The sequence below is a fragment of the Telopea speciosissima genome, chromosome 9 (genome assembly GCF_018873765.1).
Source record: "Telopea speciosissima isolate NSW1024214 ecotype Mountain lineage chromosome 9, Tspe_v1, whole genome shotgun sequence".
Classification (NCBI taxonomy): Eukaryota; Viridiplantae; Streptophyta; class Magnoliopsida; order Proteales; family Proteaceae; genus Telopea; species Telopea speciosissima.
The window spans coordinates 43,783,809-43,798,769 of record NC_057924.1 but is presented as its reverse complement, the minus strand read 5'-3'; the positions used below and the strand labels follow the sequence as shown (position 1 = coordinate 43,798,769).

At 39.2% G+C, this 14,961-nt stretch overlaps 1 non-coding gene across 1 annotated transcript; it reads left to right on the top strand.

Annotated features, from left to right (window-relative positions):
- The first annotated feature begins 1,955 nt into the window (after nucleotides 1-1,955).
- Nucleotides 1,956-2,028, top strand: TRNAR-ACG. The gene has a single exon. It is a non-coding gene; the product is annotated as a tRNA-Arg (tRNA).
- The last annotated feature ends 12,933 nt before the right edge of the window (nucleotides 2,029-14,961 follow it).

Genomic DNA, 14,961 nt, shown 5'->3' with positions numbered 1-14,961 from the left:
GGGGATCTAATTACGGTGTCCGGGACACGGGGATGTAGGTCCCACAGGAAAATAAATCAAAAGGGCAAATAACAGTATGGGCGGATCCACAAGCGGAATCAATCAAGTGAGTCCAGTCGTGACTCCATTGCTATTATCAAGGCCCAAATTTCAAGGAAAGTTAAGGGGCTTTGACCCGTACTTCCAAGACTTCGATGGCACACTTATAATATAATATTAGGTACAAGGTCAAAGATGTTGACCATAGCCACCATGGCATTACCCTTTGGTAAGGTCCAGTTTGCCCCGGGGTATTTGGGTATATTTCGGGTGCTAGTGTAACACAATGGATTCTGGGATTGCATAAGCATTTCGGATCTCCAACAAATTATACTCTGTCAGTATGGAGGGGATCTCATCCACCCCTTTTTCGATGTTGGGATCGTGCTGGGGTTGACGAACACAATAACCCTTTTTAGCAGATGATTTCTTAGAACCGCGGTTGGAAGTACTGGCAGAAGCGCCAGATGAACTTCGAGGAATTAATATGGGGATCCTGAAAGCTGTAGCACCCTCTGTGGATGACCGGAGAGAAACCCTTCGATTTTCTCTCGGAACCTCTTCATGAAACAATCTCTCACCCTCATCTAATAAAGAGTCCACCTCTTGATTGGATTCAGGGGTCGAGCTTTTCTTAGATTTTCCCATTTCCCAAAATGAACAGAAAAGCAAAGCGAATGAAGAGAAAGGGAAAGGAAAAAAGCTTACTTGGGCAAGAAGGGATGCGATTGATGAAAAGAGAAGGCACTAAGCGAGATGACTTCAGGAACTCAAGAGTTTCTAGCGAGAAAACTTGAAAACGATGAAGAAGGAAAAACAGGGAAAGCTAGAACATTTTATACTCTTGGGGGCAGTAGAACAAAGCCTCCAAATCCAACCATTCATTCTACTTGAATGGCCAGGATGCCCAGATGGAGAAGAAGAAAAGACACGAATTTCGCAGATGAGAAAAACTACCTTTACAAGGAAAACACCGGGAAAGCAAGAAAGTTTAAATTTAAACTTTTGACGTCCCATCAAGTTTCCCTCAAAAGGTGTGAAAATCGAAAGATATTTCGCATTCACGTGCAAACATCGACAAATGGCGGCGCGATTGTAAAAGACCCATGGAGGGTAAAGTCGTCCAAAGAAGAAATATGACCCAAAAGGCAAAACGAGATAACTCACCAACTGTCAACATCACCGAACATATAATCCGAGCTGCTTTCGTGCCAGCACGGGATACCGAAGAAATATACTCCCCATACCTTACTTCAAGTAAAAGGAGTAGAGGGCAAATAATTTACCACTTTTTATGTGACCAATCTTTGCCTTACACGTGGTCTCCCTTGGGCCACAAGCAAACTAGTTTCCAAGCTCGAGACAGTTATACCAACCAGGACACGTCAACAGAGATGGCTGTAAAACTTCCAAGTGGGAACATGTTGATAACCGTAACTCACGTGCCACATATAGAAGGATCCCAAGATTTAATGAGAGAATCTCGGTTCCTATCATAGTTTCCTAATCCGAGCACGCAGGGACCATCTTACTAAAAAGGAAAGGGGTTAGGCCCAAACTTGTATAAATAAGAGCATTAGTGCTCATGTAAATTCATTCACTCATCCATCCATTCTTTTATCAATAAAGAAATCAAGAGACTTCACAATGTTAACTTCGTTTTTCCCTAATTCATTCTTAGCTCAAGGTTAGCTTGAAGGTTGTACTGCTTGAGGGGTTTTCCTCCGGCAACATTCTTTGTGCAACAGGTACGTTCAGACTCCTAGTCCTAGATTGAAACCCGTAGGAGAGGAAAGCTAATAGAGCATGAGCAATATGTTGTGCAATTTAGAATTGTTAACGCATAGTTAGAAACTTTGAAGTATTTGAAAAAAACCACTGTATTTTATACAATATTCTATAATTGCTTTAATAATGACTCCGTGGCCCAATGGATAAGGCGCTGGTCTACGGAACCAGAGATTCTGGGTTCGATCCCCAGCGGAGTCGTTAACCTTTTTCGTTATTTTATTGTGTACCTAAGGCACTTTTGGAAATTCACGGTCTCCATTAAGAGAATGGATGGCTCATGCATGTAACGTTTTTATTGTTTCGGAGTTCGGACTGAATTTTTTGTCAACTTTTTCCTAAAACCTAGGTTCTAAACCCATCAATGCCCTTTGATAGGAAATTAAGAGCCTACTTTGGTCAATTTCTCCCTAAAACCCAGATTCCCAAACCCCCCCATCAAACCAAGCCCTTGTAGGGAATTAAAAGTCTAGCAGTCTAGCCTAAGGAGATTAACAGTTCAGCTGACTCCCTGGTTAGCAAGGCCTTGTCCATTTTGTGTAGGGCATCATGGCCAACTTCCTCTCTTTGGATTTCTAAGATTTGTAATCCGGATTCCGTGCTTTCTTTAATAAATAGTCTTATTTCCACCAAAAAAGAGAGAGCAGGTAAAAATTAGGGTTGCACGGGTTGGGTTGGGCGGACCTTTTAAAACCTCAACCCAACTCTGAGTCCCCTTAACTGGGCCTAGGCCAAAGCCTAGAAAATCCAACCCTGACCCGCCATTAGGATTGGGTCGGACAAACCCTGATTGGCCCTAACTATGAAGTGGTTGAAGAGAGAGATGCATAGACTGGACTGAGTAGGGCCGGATCGTGGAGAAAATTATCAATTTTACATAAAATAACACTATAATAAATTATATTATCTAATTATCACTTATTATCTTCATATATAATATATTATATAATAAAAATTATTTGACATTTAAAGTTTATAATATATATATAGAATATCAATATATATTTAATAGCATAACTTAAAATAGGGTTGGGCTGGGCCAGGCTAAGCTCAGCCCAAGGGCTCAACCCTGGCCCGACCCGACCTAACCCTAACTGGAGTCAGAAATTTTTAGCCTTGACCCGCCCTCAAGGTTATGTATCTCAACCCAGCCCTTGTTCGGACTCACGGCGGGCTAGGGTGGGTTCGGGCCGACAGGGCCAAACTTGCAGCCCTAGTAAAAATGAATGAAAATTATGGATTCTCCGGTAAAATTGGGAGCAATTCTCCCTTTTACTTGTGTAGTAGAATTATTCAGGTTTGCTTGGTAGTGATGGTGGTGAAGGTTGAATAGTATAGAAGGACTTCAGCTGCCTGGTTATGAGCTTGCTGTTATGGATTTCCAGCCGGAGTTCCAAATCATTAGTGTTGTATTATTATTTTATAGAAGCACTTTGGGTCAAAGCACTTGTTTCAAAAAGCACTTTTTCAAGTGTGTGTCAAAGTTTCAAAATTGTGTTTTGTTTCATTCCCTCCTCTTTTGTTTCCCTCCTCTATTTTGTTTGAAATTGGTTGTACTCTCTTGTGTGCAAGAGGCTAGAATTGAGCTCAAGAATAGTCTCACATTGGTTGTGGGAGAGTTACTTGAGGGGTATATATATAGGATTGTTTCCTTAAGGTGTGAGCCTTTTGGAGAGGAAGACACCCTACTCTCTAGTGTGTGGGGGGTCCTTGGGGTGCTTTGAATCGCGCACGCGCCGAGCTGGGCGGGGCCGGGCCGTGGACGTGGTCGGGGTCGGGGTCGGGGTCGGGGTGTGGGTGTGGACAAAACCTTATAGGAGTTTTAATGTTATGAATAGTTACACCCCCTCCCTGTACGTGGAGGTATACATACGGTCACACCTCCCATGTAAGGGTTACACCCCTGTACGTATATCACCTGTATTCATACGGATGTATCCCTTCATGAAAGGGTACTCCAGTATTATATATATACACCATGTCATGCCTGCATTTGATATAGACAACAGAAACGTATTGTCCCTGCAACAGTCCGTTCCAGAGACAGATACTGCATTTTCGTTTAAGTAATAAGAGGGTTGTATAGCCGTTTGGTATCCTTGGTACTCGTATTAGGTTCTGCAACCTATACGTTTAGGAGTTGTATTTATCTTGGAGGGTAAGGTGCAAGGTCAACCCCGTTGCAGAAGAGGGGGCATCTAAATCCTTAAGGAAAGTGTCTTTCAGATACGACTCAACTCGATTGTCCGTGCTTCTTCCTTTCTAGTTCGTTTCACTCTGCAATTGGTGTGCGATAATAGGTATTTCTCTATTTCTGTATATCTGCTTTGTCTTACAGTATATGCCTAGTATAACAATTAGACCACCATGAGCCTCGAAGAAACTTTATTTTGTCCTTAGACTTCACAACCAGCTTTGCTGCTACATGCTCATGACCAGGATCATTGTTCTCCTTCCCATAATCCTTTCCATTGCTGGCCTGCGTATCTGCCTTTGTGTCATCCAGTAAACAGTAAGTGTAATAGTATTATAGTAACAGATATAGGCACAGTTTCACATACAGATGTGGAATCCATTTCTTCATTTCTCTAACTCCATTGCCTCTTCCTCCACTAGCAGCAGTCTTCTTTTGTCTTTCCACTTCTTCATTAGTCTGAGTCTTGTCACTTGAAAGAAAACATTGATTTAAAACTCTTCCACACAAACACAACTTTCTCTCCAGTGCTCTCAAGCTCATGGGTAGTGACACAAATGGTGGATTGAACAGATGAGTCTCCACAAAGAGTCCTTGCTTTTGGAGATGAATCCAACCCCTAAAAAATGCCCTACAATGCACACATTGCAACTCCCAGATTTTTCTACGGTGGATTTAGTCCTTCCAGAGCTACACTAAATCTAACAGATCCTTTTAAGCTTTCCCATGCTAGTAAGTAGTAACCAGAGATCACCCTCATTGTCCCTTATAAATGTGAGGCTCTACAGTAATGTTCTTCTGAGTGCTAGAACAACCGTAGAAGCATCACTAGGTTGTTGGAAATATATTCATCAAACCTGGTCTTATTTAATATTTACATTAATTTATTATGCATGATTATTGACGGGCTACAGTAGTCCTTAAGTTTCCACTTAAAATTGCTCTCGATTAGAGATAGGACTAGGCATCCTAATTATGGTCATAACTGTTACACCCATGCCCAAAAACCCGGGCTAATTTGAACTTTGAATGTAAGCCTATTAATCTAGATCTGAATCCGAACCCTAACTCGAATCCAATTGTAGGTCCGGAACCCGAAATCATAAGTCACTTGTGTGTTATGGGATATTAACCAAGTATTCGAGCAAAAAGAAAGAACCCCAATTATAAGTTTCCACTTGCCGACAAAACGACGCGTACCTCCCCATGAAATTGCAAAATTTACAAACAAATTGTACACTTCTTGGTAAGCAACCCTAACCATGTTTTGGGTATTTGGGCATGAAAACGTTGTTCAGAATGTATTAATACATGAAACCACCAAAGCTCGAGGTGTTCCGACACTTGGACAGCATAAAGATCACACTCTGGTGGATCCCTCTGGTCGACCACTTACATCGACCAGAGCTACTGTTACTATAGATTTTTGTCTCGACAGTGCAGGACCCGGTGCCTCGAGTCGGGGATCTTGCCGCCGCGTCCCATTTATCTAATTGAAATGTTTCCCCAACAACGTAGGTATGTGGGGCCCACTTAATTAACCCACGTACACAAATTCGGCCAATTAATCAATTTTGAATAAATTTGAGCATTGTCAAATAGACCCTTAATCTACTTCCTATATAAACAAAACTAAACTCTAAACTCATTTACACTATTACAATCGTTAGAAGCAGAAAAAGAAAAGAAAGGAAGAAAAAGAGAGAAATGAAGAAGAAGAAGAAAGGAGAAGTGGAAGAAGAAGAAATCGTGGCTACTAGTCTGGTAGGTAATCATCTCTCTCCCTACCTCTTCATTCCATCTGTTTGGGTTCTTCTCAAACCTTGCTGAGATCAAAAACCATGCTTCCCAATTTTGGTTTTGATGGATAAATCCATGGTAGGATTCATCTCACTTTTCAAATAATCCTTAGCCTAGTTATTTTTCTATTCTCAAATTCTTCCTAGCTTACAATCACACTGAATTGTTAGATTGATAAGTGTGAGAGCTGTTATTTACCATGCGTACATATAATTTAGCTTGCAATTTATGAATTTGAGACTCAATTATCCATGCATGCATGCTTCAAACCTAGTAGTCTAAACCTAACCATGTTCTAATCAAATTAACAATCAATCCTAACCATATAAATTGAATTGTGACTGATAGAAACTAATTCCAGCCATGCAGGGCTAAATCCTTATGTTTGGAACCAAAATCTATTGCATACACTCAACCCCAACTCAATTCAACAAATTACCCATTTCCCAAACCTATATTTGGGTTCAATTTGAATAATCTATGCCCTAGACACCATCCCTGTTTTCAATTGGACAAATCCAAGCCAAAACCCCTCCCAAAACCATTTTTTTGTCCTCGATTTTGCTGCTGCAAAATCTTTGGTCTATGCCAGTGGTTGACCACTTCCATAGACCAGAGAATGTTGTCTCAGGCTGAATGACCTTTGGGCATTGCAGAAGCGATATCTCCCTCTTTTTAACTCAAAATCGGGTGATTCTAATTTCGCTAGAAAATAGACTCATAAAGCTTTCATTTGTGTAGAAATATAATTTTTCCAACTATGTCTATAAGTGAGCTTAAATTTCATATCAAGTTGAGGGAAATGTTCTGTCAGAAGATCGAATTCTTCTATTCTGGTAGATTGACCCCTGTTTAGTAAAAATTACATAACTCCATCATTTGAACTTTATTTTCTTTGATTCTTGATTTTTCAGAAACTAGATTCATAGGGCTTCATTTTGTTAGAAGAAAACATTGTCAATTCTTCTTCAAAGTGATCCAAAATTTTCATACAAAATCCTATATTTTTCTTTTAAATTTCTGTAGCTACTGACTGTCTCTAGTTGATGTCTCTGGTCCCACTCAAATCAACCAGAGTACTGTCAGCCCTATTTTGGGTTTAAGACATATTCTAACATGGACCCACTTGTACCCTAGGGCCCCACGTTCTCTCAAACACATTTTTGACATATGTGTATAATTTGTCAACCATGGTTAGGATCGCTCGATTGGCGAAGCCTATCGGCAACCAACTCGAGAACTATTCAAGCTTTGCAAACACAACCATAACAAGGTGAGTGGGAATACGTCATATATGTAGGTGTAATACAACTGTTGTGCTATAATATAGTGATTGATTATGTTATTTCTCATTCTTATTTCTTATTATTGTTATGAGATTTGAATGGAAATTGATGAGACATGATATTATTGTTGGCATGCTTGCATATGATTGTTAGAATAGATGTCGTAGTCGGCTTGAAAATGAAAGGTATGGTGTTGCATAGTATGGGATGCGGGAGCACTGTACATTTCATACTATGTTCATATAGAATGGCATATGGCTGAGGATTAATATCACCCGGTACTACGAACCCTTGCAAATAGAGGTTAAGGTGTTGGATACCATAATTGTGTAAGGTTCATGTCCTGAAAGGGTATTGGTCATTCAGTAGACTCATCGGACCATTAGGACAGGTGGTGTCGGTTGTTCCATCAGTCAATGGGAATGGTGGTAGCACAGTGGTAACTTAGAGGGCTGGTCGGGCTGACCTTGGGAAAGGATGCTGGAGCCGACTAGTTTTCTCTAACAACTCAATGAGTGCATCGTGAGAGGGGGTTAAAAGCCAGCACCAGAGATACATGTATTGGGGATTGTAGCAGTACTTTCTTATCCATACTTAGTTTTGTTATTAGGTGGATTAATAATAAAAATGAACCCCTTACATATAGGATCATGTTTTGTGTTGCATCTGCATGCATGGTTTATTTTTCATTCACGAAGCTCGGTGGAGCTCACACTCGTGGAATCCTTCTTTTAGATGATCTTACAGGTGGATGTGATGGTGGCAGAGAGGATTACTTGGAGAAGAGGGACTGATGATGTGGTGTTATCATTTTTTATTTCTTTTGTTTATTACTATCATTTTTGTTGGAAGAGTTTCCACTGTATGTATTTTAGAATAGTTGTGTGTGGGCCCGATGATTGTGAACTTAGGGATATCGGGCTATTGGGACTTTCAATGTAAATAATATACATAAACTTGAAGGCATGTACTTTTTGTGCACTCTGATCAATGAAACATTTGTTATCTCGATATTGTGTTGTGTTTGTGACATGTAAATATTGTATCTGGATCCTGGAGGTCTTCAAATATTTCAGGTATTCGGGTCACTAGTCGAATCCTCTCAGGGGGTGGGTTGCAGGTGTGAAAGAATGGTATTAGAGCGTGATGCTCTATTTACACTCACAAGCGACGGAAGCGAAAGTAGCAAGGTCTAGAGGCAAAAATAAATAAATAACATAACTATAAATGGGGGGGGGGGGTAGAAGAACACCATAAGAGACTAGCTAGGTGCAAAAGCCAACAATATATTATAATTCAAGATCATAAGCTTTTACATCATATTTCTTTTCTAAAATTAAAAAAAAAATATATATATATATATACAACTAATAATGAAAGGAATAAAACACAAAACATAGTTGGAAAGCACTAGAAAATCCTAAGGCCTAGTTCCACTCCTGAGGCGGGTCCTGTGTTGATGGCGGTGGATACGAATCAACTTGAAAATGTGCATCCAAGAAATCCAGCGTCTGCTCCATGATACCCAATCTGCCCTCCACTCTCGTTAAGTCCTGATCCATCCGGGTAGATATATTGGTGAGCGTTGTACCAAAGCTGTCAAAGCGAGCCATCACGTCCTTCAAATCATAAACTCCAACTGGTGGTAATGGTCCCTGTGATGATGAGGCCCTAGCATGACCTCCAACAATGGCACCCTGATGTAATCCTCCTTCCTCATCGCCACCAGCTTTGTCAAATAGTTGCATTCTTTTGAGGGTAGCATTGTTGATTGGCTCTGTTCCCTCTCCATTTGTCGCTTCATCAATAAAATCAAACCCAAAGCATTGAAATGCTCGTAAACATAGAATTTCTTAAGATGTTTTGCATTGATCACCTTACCATCTTCCGCTTTCTTCACACGATAGACACCCCATTTTTTTGAGAATTTGATTAATTCAAGAATTGGTCCTCGTCAAATTCCACCACTTCCTCATCCACCTATATAGAAGCAACATATGGCTCATCCTCAGATGATGAGGATGATGATGATGATGGCTAGGTTGGTGACTCTTATCGTTGGCGTTTACTAGCCAAAGTCTTCCTCGATGCACCACTGGCTCTACTTAAAGACATGGCTACAAGGAAACAATAAGAGATGAAAAGAGTTCGAAGTTTTACAAACAAAAAAAAAAAAGAAAATGATATAATGCACATAAACATCACAAACAAGAATTAGAAGCATAGGTTATAGCAAAAAAGAAAAATATATATAGATCATACAAGATCAAAGGAGAGATGACATTTACAAGGATTCAAAAAAAATTAGAACAGAGAAATAGAGAAGAGTTAGAGAGTGTTAAAAAAAAAACCTCTAATGAAACCTCAAACCAAAAAAAAAAAAAAAAGAGAGAAGAAGGTAACAAGAATAGCAAAGAAAACATTTAGTTTAAGCAATGAACAAAGAGGAACAACATTTACAAAAAAAAAAAGATTTCACAAGAAAAGAAATAAGAAAAGACCTAGGGTTTGTAAGAAACAAAAAAAAAATTTTACAAAGAAATTTAGGGATTTCAAATAAAACTTACCTTTTTGCAATATTGAGTACACGAACCTTGAAGAAAAGCCCTAGAATGATGAGAGAATACTAAAAAAAGAAAAAAAAGAGAGCCTCTAGTCAATCTTAGAGCAACTGCTCTAATAAAAGTGATAAGAAATGAAGAAAATGAATTGTGATTTGGCTTTTAAAACCTATCCCCGACACTCTGGTCGATGTGACTAGTTGACACCTCACACAGATCAGAGACTGGCAGGACAGTGAAATTCGGTTGGGATTGACTTGAATACTTTTGACACTTAGTTTTGGACCTCACCCATGACTTAACCTCTATATTCACAAGATAAATTATACTTGTCTAATGGGATACGCTTTCTTAAGTACAAAAATTTAGATTCTCAAATGTGCATTAACGGATAGAGAACTATGTGATTTAGACTCCTAGTTTAAACCTACTCTAGTTGACGACAGCCCAAGCGAAGAATTAACACCATAAGAAGAGTTTCAAATGAATTACACCCTAAGACCAAACGAAGAATACCGTTATGACAATAACGACGTTCATGAGCTGAATAATAAACTCGAAAAAATAGTCAACGAATTGTAGATATCTACAGACCTAGTTGTACCATAATTGAACCCTGATAGCCAGAGACTTTGGCGTAATTGAAAAGGGAATAGAATACCTCCAGACTCAAACAACCCATATTGAAATCTTACTCCATCCATAGTCAGACCAAATCCAGTGTTTAAGTTAGGACACACGAGTACACATTTCTGCTTAATACTACCTCATCATCCTTCTATCTAAACGTTTCGACTATAAATTTCAGATCTTAAATCATACTTTTGTGAAGCATGTATCCTTGATTGATTCCATTCTAATATTTAGAGAGTACAAATGTTGTCCCAACATATGAGATATGTTTAATCTTCTTATTGCATCCAAGTAAGAATATATATTTCCAAATTTCTTTCAAAAAACAATCATGGTTCGAGCTCGATCCAACAAAAAAGTTTCTCATGGAGCATGTCCGCCTATTATTCCTCCAATCCATCCTCTCAATGAACCCCTTGCTCAGAACATAAAAATTTCTTCCTCCTCTACAAGTGTACCTTAGGTTCCTTCTACACTAGTACCTAAGACCCCTCCAAATCATGCACCTGCACCTCCCCCTATTATGATCTCTAGTGAGGTAGCTACCATCGTGGCCAATACGATGCAGTCCATACAACAGGAACAATGGACCTTCATAAAAACTATGAGTGCCCAATTCCAAGCAATGATGCGAGATAAGGAAATAATCGGGACACCTAATCCTACCATGCTTACAACCCCCATAGCTCCACCAGTGCATACAACTCAAGATACTATTATAATCATAGGAGATATGATGAAAGATTTCCAACAACAACATGGACTATTCGTGAGCAATACAATTTTTGCAATCCGACAACTACAGCAGCAGTTCATAATTTGGATGAATGCACAAATTCAAGCTGCGTAGCAAGCGCAAGCCATATTAGAGACTTCTCTTGTGTATGATACACCACCTGTGCCCGACAAATCTGTGAGAGAAGGACAAGTAGTTGAGGGCATAACACGACAAGGGTCTAAGAAGAGACTTATGACCTCACAAGTGTCTGGGACACCGAGTAAGATTCCTAGAGGACCCTATTCTAATTCAACTTCAGCATGCTCTGACGAAAAGGATGCAAATCAACCTAACCATTCGAAAAAGTTCACAACTGCATCACGACCGTTTGATATGAACATTCATTGTTTCATTTGTGATCAGTTGGGGCATATAGCCAGGGCTTGCTCAAATCGTGAAGCTAAGTACATGCCGTATCTACATGTCACCCATCCCGAGCAGCCACAATAGGACAGTAGGCCAGAAATGGGTCAAACTTTTCAGTCCCCTTGACCGACTACAATTCAAGCATCTTCTCAGCCCGTTAGATCCATGTTTAATCTTCGACCCTATGGCCCTTGTCGATGTTACACATGCAATCAACTCGGACACATGGCCAGAGACTGTCCACGCCAAGAAATGAATACATCTTCCCAATTCAACCTACTGCTAGGTCCTTCCAGTCCCAAGGAAACAGAGTTCAAGGGCAAGTATATTCCTTAACCACAGAGGAAATTGAGACGACTTCAGATGTGATGATAGGTACTCTATCCATATCATCCTCACCTATTTGAATATTATTTAAGTTCAATGCATCACACTCCTTCGTTCCTACTACTTTTGCTAGTAATATAAATATGCCCTAGAAGAACATGGAACACAAATTAATGGTTAGCACTCCTATTGGATATATTGTGAATCTAAACGAAGTGTATGAACCTTATCCATTAGGAAATCCTAGATTCGTATCTAGATTTTGGAGGGACGGTGAGAGACCGTAGACGCATAATAAAGCCTCGATAAAGATATATGCCCATGAACCAAATGGATGGAACATTACAGGTTGAATTCAAGTAAGTATTAGGTATATCAAGTAATTGGGAGTGAATGACAGATCTGAGAATTTAAGTTGACGAAAATAACGGAAATGGATATTAATGTAGCCAAGAATAGTCGAGAACAGAAAGGAACTGGAACTGAAGGATTTGTGACAAACCTTACTCGACAATAGGTATGAGTGGAGTAATGGATCACCGAATGTCCCCTCCGTTATTGGGAGTGAATAATAGTGATTCCATCAATATTGCAACTCATTCTAAAGTTGAGTTAGGTATTAAAGAACTAAAAGTGAAAGTTTTCATAGAAAAAGTCTTGTAATTAAGTAAGGTAGTATAGATTAATACCATATAACCCAAAGCTATAAGAAACATAGATTAGTGGGTGAAATATGCGGGGATAGTTTGACAAGTTGATTTCTTGAAGTGTACATTTGGGGTTCGATTTTCCTTGGGTCCTTATATTAAGTAGAGTCTTAGATTAATCAAACCTGGGTGTGATTTACATCACTTATTGAGGGTCGGATATTTGAGAATGGAACCCTGGTAGTTCAATTAAAACAAAAGAGGCATGACGATACGAGACAAAAAGGTACTATGAAGTAATCGCATCGAATCAAGGAACATCTGAGTGACGAAAAGATGAAAAGCAGTCCAGGTATCCTCACCTTCACGGATCCCCAGACACGTCAAATTTTGAGGACGAAATTTTTGTAAGGTGGGAGGTATGTTATACACATGCCCAAAAAACCGAACTAATTTGAAGTTTGATTGTAAGCCCATTAACCCGGATCCGAATTCGAGCCCTAATCCAAATCCAATTGTAGGTCCAGAACCCGAAACCATAAGCCACTTATACGTTATGGGATATGAATAAAGTATTCGAGCAAGAAAAAAGAACCCCAATTATAAGTTTCCACTTGCCGGCAAAACGACGCGTACCTCCCCCGTGCAATTGTAAAATTCACAAACAAATGTACAATTCTTGGTAAGCAACCCTAACCCTGTTTTGGGTATTTAGGGCATGAAAACGTTGTTGGGAATGTGTTATTACACAAAACTACCAAAGCTCGAGGTGTTCCGACACTTGGACAACATAAAGATCACACTCTGGTGGATCCCTTTGGTCAACGACTTACATCAACCAGAGTTGTTGTTACTGTAGATTTTTGTCTCGGGAGTACAGGACCCGGTGCCTCGAGTCAGGGATCTTGTCGCCACGTCCCATTTATCTAATTGAAATGTTCCCCCAACAACGTTGGTATATGAGGTCCGCTTAAATTAACCCACGTACACAAATTCGGCCAATTAATCAATTTTAAATATATTTGAGCATTGCCAAATAGACTCTTAATCCACTTCCTATATAAACAAAACTAAACTCTAAACTCATTTACACTATTACAATCGTTAGAAACAGAGAAAGAAAAGAAAGGAAGAAGAGAGGAGAAGTGGAAGAAATCATGGTTGCTAGTGTGGTAAGTAATCATCTCTCTCCCTAATTCTTCATTCCATTTGTATGGGTTCTTCTCAAACCCTTGTCGAGACCAAAACCATGCTTCCCAATTTCGGTTTTGATGGATAAATCCATGGTAGGAGTCATCTCACCTTTCAAATAATCCCCAACCTAATTATTTTCCTATTCCCAAGTTCTTCCTAGGTCACAATCAAACTGAATTGTTAGATTAATAAGTGTGAGAGCCGTTATTCACCATGCTTACATATAATTTAGCTTGCAATTTATGAATTTGAGACTCCATTACCCATGCAAGCATGATCCAAACCTAGTAGTCTAAACCTAATCATATTCTAATCAAATTAACAACCAATCCTAACCATATAAGCTGAATTGTGACTGGTAGAAACTAATTCCAGCCATGCATGGCTAAATCCTTATGCTTGGAACCAAAATCCATTGCATACACCCAACCCCAACTCAATTCAACAAATTACTCATTTCCCAAACTTATATTTGGGTTCAATTTGAATAGACACCATCCCTGTTTTCAATTGGACAAATCTAAGCCAAAACCCCTCCTAAAACCTTATTTTTGTCTTTGATTTTGTCGCTGCAAAATCTCTGGTCTATGCCAATGGTCGACCACTTCCATAGACCAGAGAATGCTGTCTCAGGCTGAATGACCTTTGGACATTGCAGAAGCGATATCTCCCTCTTTTTAACTTAGAATTGGGTGATTCCAATTTTGTTAGAAAATAGACTCATAAAGCTTTCATTTGTGAAGAAATATAATTTTTTCAATTATGTCTATAAAAGAGCTTAAATTTCACATCAATTTGGGAGATATGTTAAGTCAGAAGATCGAATTCTTCTATTTTGGCAGATTGACCCCTGTTTAGTAAAAATTACATAACTCCATCATTTGAATTTCATTTGCATTGATTCTTGATTTTTTTTAGAAACTAGACTCATAGGACTTCATTTTATTAGAAGAAATCATTGCCCAATTCTTCTTCTCAGTGATCCAAAATTTCCATACAAAACCCCATATTTTTCTTTTAAATTCCTATAGCTACTGACTGTCTCTAGTTAATGTCTCTAATTGACCACCTCAAATCAACCAAAGTATTGTAAGTCCTGTTTTGGGTTTAAGGCATGTTCTAACATAGATCCACTTGTACCCTAGGGCCCCACCTTCTTTCAAGCACATTTTTGACATGTGTGTATAATTTGTCAACCATGGATAGGACTGCTCAATTGGCGAAGCCTATCGACAACCAACTCGAGAACTATTCGAGCTTTGCAAACACAACCATAACAAGGTGAGTGGAAATATGTCATACATGTACGTGTAATACAATTGTTGTGCTATAATATGGCGGTTGATTA